Source organism: Pithys albifrons, chromosome 3, assembly GCF_047495875.1.
Source record: "Pithys albifrons albifrons isolate INPA30051 chromosome 3, PitAlb_v1, whole genome shotgun sequence".
NCBI lineage: Eukaryota > Metazoa > Chordata > Aves > Passeriformes > Thamnophilidae > Pithys > Pithys albifrons.
The window spans coordinates 88,870,468-88,892,182 of record NC_092460.1 but is presented as its reverse complement, the minus strand read 5'-3'; the positions used below and the strand labels follow the sequence as shown (position 1 = coordinate 88,892,182).

Here is a 21,715-nt window from a genome sequence, read left to right as displayed (position 1 = left end):
TTACAAAAATAAAAATACTTCCAAAAATAAAATGCAGGATTTATGTTACTTTCTTCCCTCTTTTAAACTGGTACTTCTCTTCATGTCTCCTCCTATCCTTCCTTTTTCAACAGTTCAAGTCACCCACTTCAGACTCTCACTGCTTTGGTGTGTGGTTCTATGTCAAAGCACTTAAGGTGACTATGAACTCAGAACCAACTCAACCATTTGAGTTCCTGTTTGAGAAGGGAAATGTTCAAGAAACTCATTGCAGAGTGCTCTGTGATGCATTACTATAGACAACCCACCACATGCACTTGGCCAGGCTGCAGCTGCTCAGAGGAATCTGGAACTGCATCAAAAGATTTACCTCTCACATCAAAATAAGAAGTATTGAGGTACCCTCCTTTTAAAAGGCAAAATGAGACTCTTCTTTGAAGCCCACAGTCATAGATTCCAGGTTGGGAATTCTAGCCCTCATTTCTAGCTTCAAAATGTGATCCTGTGCCTTATAACCAAGAACAAAGTTTTGCCATGGCTCTGAAGAGCTCACATGCTCTCTTTCTGCTTCAGCCAATAAGTGGCTCATCTATCATACCACCACTGCAATTAGATCCACTTGTTAATTTCATTGTTCAATTACAACCTATTTTCCTCCAGGTGTCACCTCCACAATGAGGTACAAAGAGCTCTGAGTAAAAGAACAGTGAGCAGGTAGTACAAGATATACTTCAGCTAAAGCAACTTGAAGCCAAACAGATTTTTTTAATATGGTTTTCTCCCCAGATTTCCTTCTGTAGATAATGGTAACCATTTGCGTGTGATTTCAACTATATAAATAATATTCTGGAAAAAAAAATAAGATAAACATGGAGATTTCATTGTGTTTGGCATCAGAGAGAACTTAATCTCTCCAGAATGAAGATACTCATAGCACTGCTGTAGGATGTGTGCCTACAGTATGAAGTTTCCTTCGAGGAGTGGATGAACAGTCACTGGACCAAATATAGAACCTTCTTAGAGTCATGCACTCTCTTGCCCAGTGTATGTTGAATTCTGTCACATGAAACAGAACAGCTCTAGCCAGAGGATTTTTGGCTCCCTGCTCCACAGCAGCCCCCACAGTACGTTGTGTAGGACACTGATCTTCTGCCTGCCTTGGTTTGAGGATGTTCTCCCCTAAGGCCGAATGTTCTCAGACTGCAGCTGTGATCACTAACAACAAAGTATTTTGGAGGGTTTAGTAGAAACTGAAGGGAAGAAATGGGGAAGTGAGACCAGAAGTCAAGGTTCTTTGACACAAATTTCTAAGAAAATTCCAGGTCTTCCTTTTGAAAACGTCTGCTTTTCTGTTGAAGCATATGCATATGTATGTGGGAAGCTACTTAGATTTTTCTGTCGGAATCAAGTGGCAGTAAGGCAAAAGCATCAAAGCAGTGTTCAGAATAGCTGAGTTGGAGTCCTGATTCTCTTACTGGATCTATCAACTGATTTTTTCATTTCTCTGTGTTTTAAATGGGGAGGAATGAAACTGACTTTGTTGATAAGATATGTTGTGGTTCAGCAATGAAAGATGAATTAGAAAAGGTAAGTGATGGCGGAATTATTATTAATGTATGTATTCCAAGACTAAACCCTGATAAAAGTATTTTATCAAGGAACTACTTTACCAATATACTAAATGATGATACTTTTAAGGGAAGCAAATGAGACATCAAAACTAAAAGTTGAAAGCTGATTAAAATACCTTATTAAATAAAGGTCAATCTTGCAGTAGTGCTGATTGATATATCAGCTGATCCAACAGTTCCTTTCCAGCTCTACTTTCCATAATGAGAAAGTAAAATTAGTCCTAAACATATGCATTAATTACTTAGCTAAGGAAGCTGGAGACCATGAATAAGGAGTCCCAGATCCCCACTGATTAATGAAGGAAAAACATACTGAACTGCTCTCTCTCTCATAGAAAGATGCACCCCCCTTGCAATTACCCTCTGTAAGGAGTCTCATACAATAGCTCAGTTAAAGAAGTTATCATTCCATTTAATGAGCTCATGATATGAGGGTCTTAAAGGATGGGAACTTTGAGGCAAGCTGATAGCAAAAAAAGGCAGCCTCAAAAAATTCTTAAAAATGGTATAGGTAACTCAAGGCATTATGTGGGCTCTGTGCTCAGCTGAAAAACTCTGTAGCACAGCAAGCCACAGCAGGGTTGAGCGTTAGAAAGCAGAGTGCCATGATGCAAGGGAATGGGGGATAAAGTCATTAGACAGTGCTGTTACAAGCCACAGACAGATCTCCAGGCTGGTCAGATCTGGAGATCTCTGTTGTTAACTTAAAAGGAAGCCTATGCCCTGTTACAAGCAAGACCATATTTACTGAGCTAGAAGGCAACAACTCTGACTGTACCAACACAAGTGGTTGCATTAGAAATGGTGTTCTGTAGTTTGGACCAAAAAATCAGAGATATTTCACAATACATAGAAATATAAAAGGGAAGTAGCTGGCACGTATTTCATTCCAAGTAGGGCTTGTCACACAAAGATTAAAATATCCCACTATCCCTCTTCTTTCCTGGCAGGAACCATGTTTTTAGGAAGAACAGCAGAGAATGTGAGAGCTCATGACTCAGCTGCTAATGTATGAATGGTTTTTGACAAAAGTGTTCATGCAAACAAAATAATGAAGGCAGGCTTGTGCCAAGAATCTGGACTGTGACTGGGAACAGCTGATCTAGAGGACATTTCTGCTGCCCAGTCCAGCATAACACTTCCAAGAGCTGTCTGGGCTCATATGTTCCTACCAAACCTAATGTCTTGGCCTCACACATGGAGGAAGCCTGTATCACTAAACTGCAACTGTTCCTTCTTGAAGCAAGTTCCAGTATTTTTCTTGGAAATCTTTATTGTTTAAGTCATTAGTTTCAATATCTTTTTCCACTGTGAATTTGTTGAGACTCTTCTTCAGCTATTTCATGATGCCAGAATCATTTTCTATCTGCAAACAAAACACCAAAAATAAATGCAGGTCACCTCTTCCTTTCTGGGCATATCATCAACAGAAACAAAGATTGTTGTCTGTAGCTTTAGAGTAAAGGAGCTATCAGAAAATCCAAATGAAAGCAAGGCAAGCAGCTCAGTTTCCCAAATTTATATTCACTGAGACATTTAAGTCATACCTAATGAACTATTTGAGATATCTGGCTCTTCCTGCTTTCTGTTACAGATAAAACTTACTACAGTAATAAGGAAAAGTTGGCCTGTTTGTTTGGTGCTCACAATGAGATTTTTTTTAGCCAATCACTATTATATGGCTTTAGTCTGAAACCTTGAAACTGCTCATGTTATTTCTGGACCACTTACAGAGTTGATCTGTACGTTCTGCTGAGTCCCTCATCTTCTCTTGAATTACAAGCTTGGTGGACTCCAGTTCAGTGCTCTCACTGAACTCTGCCTGGATGCCTGGAAAACCTGGCCCTGGCACAGAACCAGACTAGAGCATATATATTTTTTACTTCCTTGGCTCTGGAATGCCCTTGCCTTACTCAAGTTTGCTGTGACTGAAAGTTAGCGTTGTGCTTTTCTCTGCAGAGGTCTTTGTTGACTTTGATATGTCTGTACAGTTTTTCTTGATAGAATATCTGAAAACAGCAGTGGGAAAGGAAACAGAGATATTAATGTGTAATATTGCACTCAAGATTGCTATAGGTGTGTACTAACTTAATTTGCTCAAAGGCTACACAATAGAAAATGAGTGAAATTATAATACAAAAATATTTTAATAAGGTTTTTCCTACCTCTTATTCCTGGAGGATATATTTTTTCTTAATTCAAGTTTTTTAAAAAGTAAATTATTTTCTTCATATCACATGTTATTATGTTTAATTTTTCAGAAATTTGGCATGCAAGCACTCCAGCTGTCAGAAATATTTTTATGCTCCTAATTCAAGAGCATTTAGCATGAAGTGTACTCAACAGACATGGTAAAACTGAAAATAGATGTTTAGTTGCAATACTGTTTGACTAAATGTATTTACAACACCACAGCACATTTGATTTCACAAACCACTTTCACTCTAGTTTTGTAAACCTACAAATTTTCAGGATGATAATCAGGTAGTATGAGGACATCACTGCACAATGTTATTCATCTTAAAATGCTCTTTCATCTCCATTCATTTGCACCCTTCTGGGTGACAATATTCAATGCAAGAGAGACCATTACCCTCATTCCTATACACTATTTCCCGCAGTTCCTGCCTTCTGGTGTTCCCTGCTGATTCTCTCCTAATCACTGGGTGTATTGTTCCTCTCTAAAACTCACTGCTTTTTGTATGACTTTGGGCCTGATAGAGGCTGGAAGGATCAGCGTGACCATTTAAGCTGCTCTCCAGTATCACACAGGCTGTGGGATGGCCTGAGTGCCCTCCAGTTTATCAGCACCATGTAAATTGTGGAATCAGAGCTGGACACTGGACACTGTTCCAGAAGCAGTTCTGATTCTGCTGTGCCCAGAGGTGTTACAGCCCCGCTGCTTCTGCTCAGTGTTTCCTCGTCTGCAGCACAGATGCTCAGTAGTCCTTCTGTCTGCAGCACCCTCCAGCCTGTGCTCAGCTGGCTTTCCACGTGCTCTCTGTCAGTGTGGGGCTACGTTTCTTACTCCTTGTTGTATCATTTTGCATCTGACCATGCTTATGGAATGAGCCATTTGGCAACACACATGAACATTTCTTTGGTCCTTTTCACCACGTTAGAGAGAAATGGACATTGCCATTGGCTCACAGCAATATTGAGAAAATCTGGATGTTGTAGGTCAGCCTCCACCCTAGGAAATGAGAAGATGTGAAGAAGAGAAGGTCAGGAGCCAGCTTCTTTCTTTTCTGCAAATGTGGTAAATTCAGACACAAAAGCACCCCAACATAGTCCGAGTTCTTAGAACTTACAGTGTCAGTGCATTTTGTGCCTCCTATAACTTTGTTTTCCTTCACCACTCTTCCAGGGGTTTCATAACCTCTCAGTATCTTTGGGTAGTTCAGTCGGTAAAGGTGGGTCTTTGCAGTATGGATACTCCCCACTGTCTGGTACAACCAGAATGCCCCGTAGGGACTAACAGCCAGACAACTCAGGCGGACAGTCTTGAAATACTAAGGAAATCCACCAGCACTGCTACCAGCAGTGACATGTGAAGGTAGATATTTCCTAGCTTCCTGAACACAGAGGCACTAGTTTAGCTATACTTTTACATTTCTACCATAATGTATGTGAAAGGTAAGTGCACACTGGATAAGAATTGAGAAAAACAGCAGTGTTATGGAAATGCCTGCTAAAATGGATGCATCTGGAATCTCTGCAGAGTACAATAATTCTGTTATTTAATGGTTACTTCAAAAAGAGTGCATTCAGAAACAAAATTAGATTGGTGTAACTAAAATGGACTCATTTTATGCAAAAATTCTTTATACTATTCTTTTTATTTTTAAGTAGATTATTGAACCAAAATCCTCAAATCTTTTCCACTTGGCATGTTGGCCATGATTATGCAGGGGAGGGAGTCAGGTTTCATCCTATGAAATCAGTAAGAATTTTAGGGGGTGGGAGTAAATTTTAGCCATTAGAGAATTCATCCAATTTTGAAATGGTCATGAATCTTACTTCTTGAGCGCAGTTTTAAACAATATTTATCAGGTGTTTTAATGTTTGATGTGTATCAAATACATCCACATATCCTTTGAAGGACTATCATAGCACTGTGACAATAACAACTGACCTCTTGCAAATAAAACTGATAAAGCAATAAAGATCAGACATCATATATCCTGCAGAGACAAATATTGGTCTACTGAGAAAGTGGAAGTGTGCTAGAAATCATTCAACGTGCTTCAAATGTTAAGGAGAAGGAAACGTCAAAGAGTTGATTGGAAATTCAGTGCAGAAGCCATGCTGGCACAGTATAAAAGTGCTGTACTTAGAGGAACAGTCACAAAAACATTGTTTGCATCCTTAATAGAAATTCTGGATTTCACAACATGGAAAGAAGTAATGGGTAAGCAGCAACTTTGCTCTGGGAGAATAAAAACTTGTATCAGTGTTAAGGGGGATTTCTGTGCCCTTTCAGGACCAGCCTGCAGCATCCTATTGTTGAATTTAAAGTGATGGCTGAAAACTCTGAGCATTCACTGCCACGGGGCCTCAGCACTTCGAAGCAGATGCAGTAGCTGTCTAAAGTGCAAAACTGCCCTCCTTTGTTGTGCCTCAGTTTTGTAAGTGTGCTCCCTGCTGTGGAGTAGATGTTAATTCTTAGCCCATATGGACAAAGATGACGTGTGATTAAGTACAATAAATCTTCCCGTATAACCGTCAGCCCAGCTATTTTCCTGAAGGAGACTGACAAGCTTATCTTAAATAAATCCCTAAAAGGGCTTTGTGCAATGATTAGAATTTGTATGTTTACAATGATGCCAGAAGATGAGCAGGTTTATACACTGATCAATCATTTATACACTAGTGAGCAGCTGACATCTGAGCCTGTGTCTGCTCATCTATCAAGCAGTTCTCACAAAGATCGGAGGCAGTAAAGTTGTACTCAGACACAAATATAGGTATAAAAATGTTATAAAAATGCTAAGTACTGAGGATTATGGGATGAACTGATAGGATTTCATATTTCAGAGTAATTTCTATATAAGATCCTGGTCACAAACAATTTGCTAAGGTGTCACCTTCTTTCCCAAGTCCAACCAAAACTCATCCATTTTCCTTCAGTGCAGTTAATGTGCCTGCAGATATATATAGATTATGTTCTCATCCAACATCAGTCTCGAAAAATGTCTATGGACAGGGTAATATTGGCCTTTGCCCTCTGTACTGTGGAAAGGTTTTTGGAAGAACAGCCTCAGAACCTCTTGGGAAGCTGGAGCTGGATGCAAAGAGGAAGTCCAAAGGCCACTTCTTTGGTCTCTGGCTCTCATAGGGTGTCTGTTTTGGCAGGGACCAATTCTCCTGATTTCTAGGCAGATTAGATCTGACTTAGTGAAGAAATATGATGAAAAGTCCAGGGATGGAAATTCATGGTGCTGTGAGGTCCAGTAGGAAAACGGCAACCAACAATTTGAGTCTGGGTCCAGTTGGTTTGCCTGAAAGCATGAGTGGCATCTTCATATTATTTCCCACCCAAGTCCTTACTTTATGCCTGTGTATGTGAGCACAGATGCTTTCAGTGGTGCCATCCTAGAGATTTTTAAAAGCAGATTGGACGTGGCGCTGGGTGCCATGATCTAGTAAATGGACTAGAGTTGGACCAATGGTTGGACTCGATGATCTCGGAGGTCTTTTCCAACCCAATTGATTCTATGATTCTATGATTCTGTGATCCTCAGGTTCTGTGCTTATTGCTTCAGAGAGTGCCCTCTGTAGTGTGCTCTTAAAGGCTTTGGAGCATGGATGTTTGTATATGCATGGACATCCCTTTGGAGCATGGATGTCTGTATATGCATGGACATCCCTTTGGAGCATGGATGTCTGTATACGCATGGACATCCCTTCAGAGCACTGGGAGCACAGGGACAGTTCCCATGGCAGGGAAATGGGGGAAGTGCTGCGAGAGATCCTGGTGGCCAGTGATGTCCATTCCCCACTATGGAACATTATATGCTACTTAGATTATTTTTTAATATTCTGGAACTACACCAAAACCCATCAGGGTAGTTCAGCACCATCTATCCCTGCTAAAGCTGCATTGCATTCTAGCCCATTATTCTTCAGAATGTTCTCTAAAGCTCTGCATAGCATTGAAATCACAGTTATCAGCCTTTGTTTGCCTAGACCTATAGTTAGGTTGCCTTCTGATGTAAATTAAGGTCCCCATCAAAAAAGTTGCAGAGAGAAGTGTATTTCTTTCAAACAAGACATTTTAATGAATAATATTAAACATTCATTTTTTTTCTTCTTTCGGGTTTCCTGGGCTATGCCTCAGTTCCACCTTGGTTCTCCTTTATTCTTGCTTTTCCCTGTCTTTCTCTCCTCTCTTTTCATAGAGCATATCTTTATGTCCCATCTACTTAGCAAATTTCTTTAATTGAATCTTATTTCAGACCTTCAACTTTTATAAACCCTGGACTAGCTGTTTTCTCAATTTATGTTGTCATAATTACAGGTAGGGGGGGAAAGAGATTGAATCATCATCATTTAAGCAGACAAAAAACAGAAGTTAAAGGGATTTTTTTCTAGATTTTTTTCTAGATTTTTTTTTTAGTATATGTCTAGTATTACTTTCTAAACATTAACAGTAGAAGTGTTAAATGGTATTGTCATTCTTAGCCTGTTTGGGAAGAGGAGGTGAATGTTACCATATAATAAGTATATATGGGCTGTTATAGCTATAGTCTGCCGCATTGACCAATTCCTTTTGTTTTTAACAGGGAAAGAATGCAGCAATTCATCACTTGTCCAGTCTAGTTAATGTTTTGTGCCTTTTTATAAGAGTGGAATTTGTGAACTGGCTAGCTTTGACAGCTTGAGGTAGTTGGTACTTTTCATTTCTAGATCATTGACTCAAGTATAGCAGATATTTGACAAAAATTGACTGAAAACTGAATCTAGAGGATGACTGATGACTGAAGTATGTAAGAGAGGTTGGTTTCTGCTCAGCAGACAGTAGACAAATGCCAATAACAAAAAAATACACGTATCTCAACCCTATGCTAGCAAACATTCTAACTAGAGAAACTCAGAGATACAGAACGTTTGGATGCCTTTGTCATTGGTTTGCTACCTCTAGCTATATTCTACCTACTTCCAGAACTGGAATTTATCTAGACATGCCTCTCAAATCTCTGAACATTAAGTTGTCAGTATTTGATATGATGCACCAAGAAGTGAGGTCTCTTCTGAAGAATACTAATGGCGTGGTCCTGACAGGACTGTCCTTGCAGACTGGGCATGTGATGGAGACAGGTGCCATGTAAACACATCAGGAAAGAGTTGCTGCATTTTGGCAGGGCTTTGTGGGTGAGCTAAAGGTCAACTTCCCATGGCATGTGTCTTGAAAAGTACAGCAGTCTCTTGGCATTTCCATTCCACCTTGCCATTTGAATCCTATTGAATTACTAAAGTGAATTGACTTAGTATTTGACACTTTTTTCTCCAAGTTTCCAAGAAATTTAGTCTCTGGTGATTACAATTTTCCTTTGCCATTTTCTAGTGACAGAAGGACTATTGCAACAGGAATCAATATATTCAGAAATCTGACTTTATTTTCAACAATGCCACCGTAATTCCTTATGACATGATGTGTACCAGTTGGATCTCAAACAAACACCCTATCATGGAGCTTTTTTTGACAAAATGCATTTTCAATGAGCAATAGGGTTTCAAGAAACAAATGAATGGCTCTTGCATGTAATACTTTACTTTAGATGTGGGGCGTTTTATGCTTGTACATTTCATTTGATATCTGAAAGCAAAAATTTCTTATTTTCCCATCAAAATAATTTTCTTATGAAATGACATTGCATAGCTTACCACATGTTTATCAATCCCCTTCTCTAATAACTTTCAAACACATTGCCCAATTTCAACAAAATTTAACAAAGGCACCCATCATAAAAATATGAAACTCCCAGAAGCATTTTGAAGATTAATGGCTGAATTAAAAAAAATAGCTTGTGATTCTACTAAAGGAAAACCAGGAAGGAGATTCAGCTCTTAACAGCACTTGGTTAACCAAGTCTGTACAAATCTCATTTCAGATACATCACCCTTCCTGCCTTTTCTAGGTCATCTGTCATGCTAAGTAGGTAGAGGGCAGGGAAAACATGGCAAGTATTTATATATGTGTGTGCTTCTGTAGATAAATATATATCTATATATACAAAAGTGTAGGGAAATTGGAGTGAAGCCAAGAGTCCTCTCGGAGAGGGACTGTAAGAGATATTTGGGGCATGTGGGAAGTATGGGAGTTTGGAAATGCCTGTGGCATGAAGGGAGTTTGAAGTACTAGTGAGGAGTCTGAGGACATGAGAAAGATGAGAATCACAGATAGAAGGTGCAGGAGGGCAAGAGGAAACAGGGTATTGCTGTGGAGGTGTCTTGGGGCCATGACAAAGGACCTGGGTCTGTGCACTCTGGCCCTGTAGAAAAAGAACACATGCTGTTCATTGAAAGCCAGGCACTAATTCCTTGTACCACTCATGCAACATTAGGCTTATTTAAAACTGACCAATAAAAAGGTTTTTCAAGTATCTAAATAACTCACTAAGTATTTAATTAAATAATTCATTTTGAGGTAAGTGATACAATGGGAAGTCATGGGAACTCCATTTTTCAATAGAAACTGTAAAAACTCGGTTTCAGTTCATCCCCAGTCTATTTTTTCCTTTGGTTGCTTCAGTCATTGAACTGAAAAATTGGCTATTTACCTAACAGTTATGCTTTAAAATATTTGCAGTGGAAGCATGGCCAGTACCTTTCACTCAGAGCTTTGGTGTGGGGGCAGCTCACAAAACATGCCAGGGAACTGGCACTGCCTGTTAAATTCTGGCTGATAAGATCTCTGGCTGTGCTTTGGAGAATTTGTTCCCTTGTTCAGATGAAGATAAACAAAGTAGAACCAATCAACCTGCCTCTGCCGATGATAATCTTCCTAGGAGATACTATCATTTCAGCAGCTGCCGAAAGAAACTATTGTGAAGGTTGGTGCATACAAAATAATCAATTCTCATCTACAGATTGTGGTTCGAATGGGCCAAGTGCTACCAGGGCTTATGATACCATGTTTGTGAGATGCAGTCTACAATACTGATTAAAGGCATGATGTTTGCTGCAGCTGACAAACTGAATTGAAATGGGCCGTGTCTGGGGATCTTCCTCTTGTTTCCAGAAAATGGATGTTATCTATTTCTAATGAGCAATAGGCAAGCAGTGCCCACAATGTAAGTGGTTTGTAGATAAGCAAAGAGCTATATTCACATATCCTGTCAATCAACACTTGGCAGCAATTTCCTTTAAAGAAAAAAAGATTAAGAAGAGCTGGTCTAAGAAATTCGGTGTTTTGAAAATGCAGCATTTCTCCTGTTATGGCTGAGGAAAATGTGGGATAGAAGCAAGTGCCATTAGCATGCAGCCTTGCTGGCACTGCTCCAGGGTGTGCTACATTTGGTCCTGGCCTCAGTCACCTTTTCATCTGAACCCAGATCCAGCACCTCCAACAGACAGTGTGGAGCATGAGTAGGGCTTTTGCCAGTGGAGTGGATATCCAGGATAAACCAACATCACCTGATGTATTCTGTGGCTGCAGCAAACTACTTCAGCCCTCACAGAGAAAGATTTGAATCAAGTCTGCAATCTTTGTTATACCAAAACTGTGAAGACAGGTTTTTTCTCCTGAAACCAAAACCTCTCTGTCCTCTGTCCAGCTGACTAAACCTAAAGATTGACTTGGTTCAAAGATTTAAAAAAATAATGGTCAGAATGCAAAGTTATTGGTACCCAAGGGAAAAGTCTTCTTACTTCAACTAATTCACATGCAGAAACAGTTTTAGATGAGCATTTAGTACATCTAAACTTGGCCTGCAGCAGCATATTCTTCCATGCCTATGACTTCCTGAGCTTGGGAAGGGAGGATGTTACAGCAGCACTGTGGCAACGTGGTGGGGTTTGGAGATGCAGACCCTTGAGGGCACTGCTTGCTCCAGGCCTGGAGGCAGCTGCAGCACGATGGCTCCATACCAACACCAAGCCTAGATGCGACGTGCGTCAGCACAGCTTTGAGCTGACACAGCCATATTGGGTTTAGGACTCAGCTAATATCCACACAGCACATTGTGCCAAGTGAATGCGCTTTGAGCTGCTGGTCTGGACTCTGCATTCCAATTCCTGTGTGTTTTTAACTCTGGATATTGCTGAGATGCTGTTTCATAGAATCCTAGAACAGCAGAATTCTTCAGTTTGGAAGAGACCTCTAAGATGATCGAGTCCAACCATTAACCAGCACTGCCAAGTCCACCACTAAACCATGCTCCCAAGTGCCACATCTACACATCTTTTCAATACCTCTGGGGATGGTGATTCAACCTCTTCCCTGGGCAGACTGTTCCAGTGCTTGACAACCTTCTTCATGAGGAGATTTTTCCTCGTACCCAATCCAAACCTCCCCTGGTGCAACTTGACGGGCAATGGGGCAAACTCTGTGGAGAAGCTGGTTGGGAACGCATCTTCCACTGAACATCCATTCTTTTGCTTAGTCTTTCACCAGCATAGACATTACCTTTATTCATTTAATAATTCACTGTTTCCAACTGTAAAAGAACATTTTGAATATTTTTATCTCTGTCCATGTGTATATGACCTAATGTAGCACAGTACACAGATCCCAAAGCTCACAGTAGTCCACACAGCACAGAGCCTGGCTCAGATCTTCACAGTCTCATAGCTGCATTATTGCAGTACTAGCTGAGCTAAGAAACCCAGGTGACATTCATGATTTATGGGCTCAAGTAGAGAATTAACCCCCTGTCACAGCTGCATCTCCCCTTTCAGGTGCAGGCAGCTGCCCAGGGACCTCTGAGTTGTGTTATTTTGTGATGAAGAAACACCCCAAGTGTCCCCCAGCATCACTGCACAATCCACCTCGTGGAGAGCTTGTCTAGCCCTCAGCAGTCAAAAGAAATACATTTAGGGGTTGGAAAGAGAGAAGTAATTCAGGGTTAGAATAACTACAGTTGGCTGGATTCAAAATGAACACTGTTTTTGCTCAAAACCACACAAAAAGCAAAACAGGAGGAGGCTGGAATCGGTCTTCTCCTTGAGGCTAGAGTAGGAGGAGTAGGCTGTCAAAAGACTATTTCCAATTCTGTGTGACTTTGGGCAAAGCACATAACTGCTCCATGCCTCAGTTTCCTTCCTGTTCTGCAGAGAGCACTATTCGCTTGCCTCCAGTATCTTCTGTAAAGATTTCTCAACTAACACTTCTGAAATAGGTGGAGCTGCTCTGGAGTTAAGTATAATAAAAGTGTTTATTACTGTATAAAACAAAATTTTAAAAATAATTCTCATCAAACTGAGGAAATTGGGAGAGGTGCTGTTTTGTTCAAACAACGTAAGAGAGAGTCAAAGAGGAAACAGCACAAACCTCATCCTGCTCAGAAGGACAAGACCAGGAATTGCAGGTGCTGTGACTGCACAATGTGGCTGTACATCTCAAACTGACCAGTGTTTCTCTGGCAAACACAGGGGTGAGGTGTGTCTATATATAACAAGCAGGGCAGGATGTGATGGGAGGATGGTGGTGCTGGGGGGACAAGGTGACATGTGCTCCTTGTGGTGCTGAGCAGCTCAGCAGGAGGCTGCCATGCTCCTGGCTGCCAGGCAGGATCCAGTTGGGGCTCAGTGCTACTCTCATTAATGCCACACTCTCTTAGTGCCATGCCAGGCTCTTCTGCATTCTGGTCAGCTCAGGGCTTGTCCTTTTCTCCTTATGCAAGCAGCAGTCCCTGAATCTGTACTACACAGGGAAAAGGTGTCTCACCCATCAGTGGGTTCAGCAGGACCCATCCATATTGAGTGACTGCCATGGGAAACTTCAGCTGCTGTGGCAACTGTTCTGGGTGAACTGCTGGAGATCAGCAAGATAGATACAAGCAAATAAAACTCATGCTTTGATAGCTCAGTCTTTGTTTGCTACAAGCATTCATTTCAGTGATCAGCTAACTCACAACAAATTCCAAGAAAGTCTGACCAAAAAAGTCGCGCATCATGCAGAGGTTTTCTCTTCATGTTAGTTAGAAATTTTGGGGGTTTCTTTCTCCTTTCTCCAAAAGTTTGATACTTGATCAGGAAGAGTAAAAGCCCTCCACATGAAGTCAGGAACCATATTTCCAGAACAAATAAGAACAACAAGCAGAATATGGAGGAGCTCAGGATGGCACAAGCAGAGAACAAGCAGATTGAACTGCAAACAGCAAAACTGGAAATCAAACCCCATTACCACAGAAATCATCAGCAGTTTTCCAGCCGGCATTTGGTTCAAATCAGTTTCTCAGGGGGTGAAATAGAGAGAAATGACTGGGCTTCTCCAGCAGCTGCTGTTTCTGCCCCCAGATCAGTTAGTGGTGGAGTTGCAATGTGCTGTTGAGCACCAACATCTAGCATTGCCCACTACTGCCCGGACAACTTTGGCCAAGAGTTTGATAGTCCAGCTCTGTCTTCAGCAGATTGTTCTTTCCTTGATTGTGAGACTGTTATGGTACAGGAACTGAGTAAGGCGCAAAATGCTGCACTATCCATCAGGAGGTACCTCCACTTTATATTAGGTTTGTATGGAAAAGTTTTGGTAGCAGGAGGCTTGCAGGGGTGGCTTATGTGAGAAGGTACCAGAAGCTTTCCCCATGTCTAATGAAGTCAGTGCCAGCTGGCTCCAATATGGACCTCCTGCTGGCAAGGCTGAGCCCCTCAGTGACAGTGGTAGCACCTCTGGGATAGGGATCCCCACAGAAGGAGCCCACACTGGCACAGTTTGTAAAGAACTGCAACCTATGGAGAGAACCCACACTGGAGAAATTCATAAAAGACTGTTTGCTGTGGGAGGGACCTCACGTTGGAGCAGAGGAATAGTGTGAGGAGTGATCCCACTGCACCACTGTTGGGGGAAGAGGTAGAGAATTGAGAAGTGAGGCTGAGCCCAGGAAGAAGGGAGGCGTGGGGTGAAGGTGTTTTAAGATTGGGTTTATTTCTTATTATCCTACTCTAAATTGATTGGTAAGAAATTAAACTGACTTTCCTGAGTCAAGTCTGTTTTGCTCATGATGGTAACTGGTGACTGATCTCTCCCTGTCCTTGCCTCAACCCACAAGCCTTGTGTTATATTTTTTATCCCCTGTCCAGCGGTCAATGGGAGTTGATAGAGCAGCTTTAGTGGGCACTTGGAGCCCAGTCAGGGTGAACTCACCACACAGCTCTAGGGATTTTCAAGCTCTGTGGGTGACTGGACACACATTTCACTTTAACAGAGTTCCCACCAAATGTATTTACCTGGGTTTCCTTCAAGGTTGTCTATATGGCTGCTGTTTTAGTAGCACTGGAAATCTCCATCTTTGAGCCTGAAAGAGCATTATCATATGTATCATCCTGTCCACATTTTCTTAAGTAACAAAAAGGTATGAAGTGGTTAGAAATTGATCATTTTGGATATGTGGCAGCACGGCTTTTTATCTGAACCATTATTATTTTCACTTTGAAGAGAGGAGAAGCAGCTTTTTCCCAACAGTAGCAAGACAAAACTACGATTTTCATCGTAGTAAGTGAACTAAAATAAGAATATCAGATCATAAGTCTGTTTGTTTTTTGTATACACACTTATGGTCTCCATTACTATTTATAATCTCCATTAGCAATGAATGTGTTGTGGCACAGTATGATGCTTTGGATACTCTACTAATGATACGTATTGCTCCTCACCACCAAATGAAGGAGATCCAGATGCCTTTCTCTCCTCGTGTGTCTGTCCCCAGGTGCAGGCTCCATCCTCCTCCTTGTGGCTTCTGGGCTGCATGTTGGAGCTCCTAGAACAAAAGCAAAGTGAATGTGTTTCTGTTGTAGTAGTGATCATATCGGATCACAGAAATGTCCTGCAGCTCCAGTGGCACCCAGACTGTTACTGCACAACACAGTCTGTGGGTTTGGGAGGGACAGAAGGAGAGTCAATCAAACAACTGTCTTGTTGGTGGCAGCAAGATTGTCACAGTTGCTTGCTGAACTTAAAAGTTTCTCAGACCCTTTGGAAGGACTTTTGCTGCATCCTGAAGTGATGAGTACATATTGAAAAGGAAGTATTAGCCAGTTGTGCTATTTCATCTGAGATTAGAAGGTGTTTTCCATTCAGGTACCTGCACAGAGCCCTCCAGCACCGGCATCTGTTTGCAGTTAATGCTGTATTTGCTGTAGTTAACTGCAATGCCAATGTGTGAATGAAACTGGGTCAGACTTCTGCAAAACTAAATAAGGCATTATTAACATGTCCATCAACTACTGAGGATGTGATATATTTTTCAAACTTCATTAATTCTGTACAAAACCAGTGACAGGTACAGTATTGTTTTCCCAGCTGGTGGTGAAGGATGTCGCATACACAAACCTGCAACATCTGCCTCATTTTGGGATTTACTATCCTTTTCTTATAATGAGTAAAATGTAGATGAATGTTGGAGACATTCACCTGAACTCCTAAAAGCAAGTCAGTAATTACTGAGTATTAATCCCATTGTACTTTAATTCTGTAAATTGTAAAACACTTTCCAGCATGATGGAACAGATTGATCCACTTGGGAGCTGATGAAACTTAACACCAACAAACTCTTTCTTTTTGAGACACATTTCCCTGTCTTAGAAAAGTACATGAATCCAAGTACTTCATACCCTCAAAAGTAGGTCTGACTTCACCAGAGCAGGGACAGGGGAGAGAGGGATAAGGCACCAATTTTCCAGTGGTACGGGCACCCCTAAAGCCTTTCACACAGTGGGGTGAGCCTACCATGCCAAAGCCACTGGGAGCTTTTGCATTGACCTGAAGGAGACCTGGATCAGGCCAACAACCAATTTCTCCATGAGAAAAGGAGAGTCAGATCACATGATAAAAACACCATTATCCTTTGCAATGAGAGCATCCACACAAAATTGTGTGCTTTATAATCACATCTTCAGCTAAATTCCCTCATCTTTCCTCAACACCTGCCTTTAGACATGCCCACCTGTGCACAACCACTTCATGTTGGCACCATGCAATCTAATGCAGTTAATTTCCAAAAATAGTTGATGTCTCTCCAGCAGTCTTATAAACAGCACATATTCCTGGATTTAAACTTCCCTGACTGCATGAGGAATATATGTAAGAAAATATTTACAGACACTCTTGAGACCCACAGTTACAATTGTGGACTTTTATGCATGCTTTTTTTCCCACTGTGCATAACAGAACTGCAATATTATTACATGGTGTAATTACACGGCCTAAATATGTGATTATATGTCTTTACACTAATTACACAATTAAAAACCATTACAGAAATGTTGTGAATGTATTTGACTCAATTAAATTATTTTTACACCCACCAAGACAACTGATAAACAAAAAAACCATCAAGGTGTCGCAAACAAACCTGCCAAATACATGGTATGATACCCCACTGAGTCTTGTGAGAAACACCTTGGTACTGTTTTACTCTCAGATGGACAGCTATGTGAAATATCACAGGTAAATGTTAAAAATAACCATTTTGTGCTCAATGTACATGGAGCAGAATTTTATAACACCTTTTAGAATGGTTGCTGTAGCATCTATAGCCAAGATCTGGTCTTGAGAATCTGGAAAAGGTAATTGTTAGTGGCAAGTCAGGCTGCTGATTCGCTGCGTTGAACCCAGCCCTACCTGCCACAGACAGGCTGGAACCAAGTGAGGTGGTTGTGAACATGTGTGGTGCTGGTCTCAGCTGTGCTACACTCACACTATCCAGGGGAGGGTGCTGGAGGCTGTCACAGACAGCAGAGCAGGAGCACAGGTGTGCATGTTCCTCTGCTCTGCTTTGCTGTGTCTGGATGCCCAACAGTGGGGACCATTGCTGCCACCTTGCTCGGTTGTGGAGGGCCTTATGAAGACACAGGGATGCCCCTTCTGCTGGTGATACTAGACACAGCTGAGTCTCATAAGGAAAAAAACATTTTCCAGAGGACATCAGGCAGCCTATTGGTGGTAAATTGTACAGAAATCTGTTCCTACTGGATATGCTTCTGCTCCTTGGAAGCAAAGACTTAATTTTTGAAGGCTGTCAGTGTAATATTTTCTGTAAGCACCAAACTCAACTGAGAACATTTTAAGCCCTGGGACATTTTGAAAGTGAAAGGAAATGTGACCAGCTCATTTATCCCAAACCTTGCTAAGGAACAGTCGCATTATGATCACAATGCATTGAAAACAATAAATTATTTGGTTTGTCATATCTTGCTTTAGTTCTGTCTACGTGCTAAGGGGTGTTAATGCCCTGACAGGGTTTGTGTATAGATTAACAGTAGATCAACAGCATAAGTGATGCAGAATTACTCATAGGTTCCCAGCCCTGTCAGCAGTGAATGAGTAGGTGTTTTCCTGGCATGAGCCTGCTTGGGGGAATCCCACACCCAGACTTTACAGTTCCTGTTTATATGTGAAAGCAAGAACATTCCTTAGGCTTTGATAAACAATGTGTTCTACCCGCAGCATAACCATTAGAAGCTCAGCAGATGTGTTTCATGAGATATATAACCCTTTCAAGCTTCTTTTTTATCCTTAAGGCACAATAAAACCTTCACATAAGATAAAGATAGTGAGTCTAACTTCCATAGTTTTGTTCAGCTTCATGTAAATTTGTTCTGCTTGCAGTTCATTTTGTAGTTTCATTCTCCATTCATTCCATATGGTTATTTTAAAATATCTGTATTGGTGTCTCCCTGTATGCATCTCCCACTCCATTCTGGGCTTTACTTTTTACTTTCCTGAACAGCAGGGCTGGTCTGTTCAAGAACCTGTTCCTTTTTCCTCTTCATTTCTCACCACTTAATCACATTTTGATAAACCTCAGAAGACCCTATTTTTCTCACGTGACTATAGTACATCCCCCATAAGTTCAGGCAAGGCTGAGGCAGCAGTGTCTGACATGGTATAGATATGGAGCCCATACACTGGCTTCAGGCACATCCCATCATCAAGCTGATTAGAGCTGTATCTCTCTTGACCAACACTTCACACATTCAGCAGGGTCAGCTCTCCTTCTTGCTCTGTTTGACCTGAGCAGAAATGCAGTCAAAACCCAAGAAAAAGGGCCAGAGGTAGCTTCAGGCTAGCTTTTAAAGGCACAGCAATGGAAAAGAAGTAGCATAGGCTAAATGTATCCATAAATAAATGCATCTGGATGCTCAGTAATGCAAATGAATGATGCCTGCATCATTGCACCTGCCACTGCTGTAAGCCTCACTAAGTAGCCAATAGGCCACAGCTCTCCTCATTTATCCTTGATTACAAGCTGAGTCACTTTACCGGATAGCTGCAACATAGATACCTCTTTATTTGGTTTTGCTTTGCATCCCCAGTATTCTCTTTTGCAACAGCATGGCCAGTGACAACACAGCCACTAGCACAGATCAGGTGGAACTTACATCCCAAAGACATCTGTACATACGTGTGGACACATGTGAGGTAGCTCTAAGCTCTTGTATCCAGGGAGATGTACTCCAAGTACTTGTCAATGGAGGGCAGAGTGCTGAGTTAACTCGTCCTTCATTAGATGTACATCAGGTGTCCACATTTAAGTGCGCTCTGCCACTGGAGATTCCTGAGTGGAAATAGCCACAGTGGCCTGGAGAGGAACTAGCATATAATACACCTATCTTTATCCAATGGCTTTTAAGGGGAGCTGGTAGGCTGGCTTTAATTGGATTCCTGTTTTTTAAACAATTAATAAACACTACAACCTTCTTCCCAGTGTAAATGAAACTGAACTACAACAGCATGTCACCCAACTCATCCATCAGAGAAGGGCAGACGTCTCTTCTACATCTAATTGGGGCTCCCTGGTTACAACTGGGTTAGTGAACTGCACATGAGTAAGGGCTGAAACGTTATCCCTGGCTCTCCAGGCTGTTAGCATGCTGTTTGTGCATGTTCCTCACTCTGGATAGCAATGTCTGGGATGAGGTTTGGGAGATAACATAGCCCAGAGCCACTAGGCATAGGGAGGAGGTCATTTTGGGTGGAGGGGACTGGAGGGAAGCAGGGTGGGGGAGGCAAGGATGGATGCTTGTCGTGCTGCGTCTCTTGACCTCAGGACCAGAGAGGAGAGAGGAACATGATCTGTTTTCATTTACTGGTGCAGATGTAACCCCGGGCTCCAGTGTAAAAACCTTCTCTGGCAGGTTGGGCAAAGGCTCCATACACTGCAGTAATCTCTCCTAGGAGGTGTTTTCCTGCTGCCTCTACTGTTCATTACCTGTCCCAGCATCCTCTGGTAAATCTTCCTACACAGTCTCTTGAATCACCCCTGCTGAGTCTGCCTCACAATGGGAAAAGATTTCTATTCCAGCTCTTCTCACCACAGTAAATACACACTGCATGTGACCCTCCTGCTGGAATTTACCTTTGTTTACTTAAATAGCAGCACAACATAAACCTTAATCTAAACCTCTTCTTGACCTTTGCAGTTTTCAGTCCTGTGCAGGGCTTCCCATGAGCTGAAGAAAACAGCCTTTTGGGCAAGGGCAATAGGCATTGAAAACTATAAATTATTAAGTGTGTTTAGCAGGCTGACCTGGATTTAGAAAAACAAATGTGACAAGTAGTTGGAAATTAAGCCAAAGAGCAAGATCTTGCGGTTGCATCTGCCTCACTGATAGACAAAGACATTTCATAAACATAATGACATGTGGAAATGAAGTTAAATTAGACATCAAAGACATCTGATAATATATTGTTACAAAGAAAATTGAAACATGGAATGTTCCAAGTGGCAGGTCTTCAAATGAGAGATGCAGCACTTTGTGTGTTCCTGTTTGCTGTGGGTTTTTTCTCAGGGGCAGGAGAGGAAGCAGGGGAGCTGTAACACCTTGCAGCCATAGCCAAGGGCTCAATCCTGCATCCCTCATGCAAACTAAATTTCCACAGCCAGTTTTTTAAGTAAATAGAGGCAGACCTTTCCTTAAATATCTGCCCTCTGCTGAGTCATCAGTGCAGGAGGATGAGGTCCTCTCTCTGCTTTGATGCAGCAATAGGATTAGCACCCGCTCCATGGCTGCTCTCAGCCCCTCCTGCCGCCTGTTCATCCATCAGTGTCAGTTCTGCTTTCCCTCAAAAATTAGATTAATCTGCCATTCTGGAAGTGATAGCTCAAACTATTTTCATCCAGTATTGCTGCACAAAAAATGTCTGAAGAACTTTTTTCTCCACTGACTTACTGTACTCCTTCACTCTGTGAAGGTGGCAATGGCTACACCAGTCTGCAACCAGACTGGATCCATCTGTGGGATTGCACTGATTTCATTTAAACCAAATTCTTGCCCTTCTTAGTTTCTGAGAATCCCAACAGAATTTTCTCAAGGTTTAAATCATGCCACTTACTAAATATTCCATACTTGTAACTAGACCAGATAGAAGTCTGAACAGTTAAGACTCCTGTAACTTTACAAGTCAAACATCCTTCCTGTCATCACATCAGCCAAATTCCAGAGAAAACACTCCCGTAATATATTTGACTTACTAACTCAGGCATTCCAATACAGCCCTAATTGATTTAATTTGTGTCAGTAGGCAAATAACTTGAAAAGTTCCAGCACCTGAAGAACTCCTGGATAAATTTTGTACATCTTGGTTACATAACTAAATTTGGAAAATAAGTTTCTCAAACCGCATGTCTGGCACTTGGTTTGGTTTCAACAGGTTACCTCAGAAAAGGTTCATAGCCATTCCACTGCATGTGATGTCTTTTCTCAGTATGTGACTCTTGTCAAAATCTCCAATGGCTGAATGCTCCCGTGGGAATTCGGTACTTGAGCAAACATCCATGAGATCTCACAGCAGACACTGGCAAGGCTGATGTAGGAGACAGCCCACTACTGACCAGCTGCTTTTCACTGGTTTTCAGGGTCCAATAAGTGTGTCACATGCATGGATCACAGATAGCATTGCTTCTAAATATGGCCAAAAAGGCAGAAGAAATGAAAAAATA

The 21,715-nt window shown here is 41.5% G+C and overlaps 1 protein-coding gene and 1 long non-coding RNA gene across 4 annotated transcripts in view; one reads left to right on the top strand and one right to left on the bottom strand.

The window, feature by feature from the left end:
* The window catches only part of LHFPL3 (LHFPL tetraspan subfamily member 3), a 250,906-nt gene that overhangs the window by 176,364 nt on the left and 52,827 nt on the right, over nucleotides 1–21,715 (top strand). The gene's annotated exons all lie outside the window — the stretch shown is intronic.
* Nucleotides 2,916–21,575, bottom strand: LOC139670641 (uncharacterized). Its single transcript, XR_011697523.1, has 4 exons — nucleotides 21,432–21,575; nucleotides 15,429–15,532; nucleotides 15,003–15,070; nucleotides 2,916–2,976 (listed from the first exon to the last, which is right to left on the bottom strand). It is a non-coding gene; the product is annotated as an uncharacterized lncRNA (long non-coding RNA).